At 41.9% G+C, this 649-nt stretch overlaps 1 non-coding gene across 1 annotated transcript in view; it reads right to left on the bottom strand.

Moving 5' to 3' along the window:
* The window catches only part of LOC143175605 (small subunit ribosomal RNA), a 1921-nt gene extending 1607 nt beyond the window's left edge, over positions 1 to 314 (bottom strand). The window contains exon 1 of the ribosomal RNA XR_013000317.1: positions 1 to 314. This exon is cut by the window's left edge and continues 1607 nt beyond it. This is a non-coding gene — a ribosomal RNA (small subunit ribosomal RNA).
* Between the last annotated feature and the right edge of the window lie 335 nt (positions 315 to 649).

Consider the following 649-nt stretch of genomic DNA (forward strand, 5'->3'; position numbering starts at 1 on the left):
CGGTGCTATAAGACCATGCGATCAGCACAAAGTTATTCAGAGTCACCAAAGCAAACGATGGACGAACGTAAACGCCCGCCACCGATTGGTTTTGATCTAATAAAAGCGTTCCTACCATCTCTGGTCGGAACTCTGTTTTGCATGTATTAGCTCTAGAATTACCACAGTTATCCAAGTAAATGTGGGTACGATCTAAGGAACCATAACTGATTTAATGAGCCATTCGCGGTTTCACCTTAATACGGCATGTACTGAGACATGCATGGCTTAATCTTTGAGACAAGCATATGACTACTGGCAGGATCAACCAGGGAGCTTCGAGTAAATTTTCATCATACGAAGCAAAAATATGTATGTATATATATATCTTAGTCGCCGACTCTCTCCCCTTAAGAGTCGGATCGACGATACTTTTTCTCGTCTTTAAGACAGTTCTCTTTCTCCTCTCTCTCTCTCTCTACTCTCTTCTCTCTTCTCTTTCGAGTTGGTAAATTTCGCTCCACTATTAGATTACCAACTCCGCACGAATTACCACATGGGTATATCCGCGCATATACATCAGGAGGACCTCCAAAAATTTCAAACTCTCCCGTGTATCTCTCCGAGATCTTTTTAGAAGAAAAAGAATCTCGGATGTCACATCGACTTT

This window comes from Nomia melanderi, unplaced genomic scaffold, assembly GCF_051020985.1.
Source record: "Nomia melanderi isolate GNS246 unplaced genomic scaffold, iyNomMela1 scaffold0141, whole genome shotgun sequence".
Taxonomy (NCBI): Eukaryota; Metazoa; Arthropoda; class Insecta; order Hymenoptera; family Halictidae; genus Nomia; species Nomia melanderi.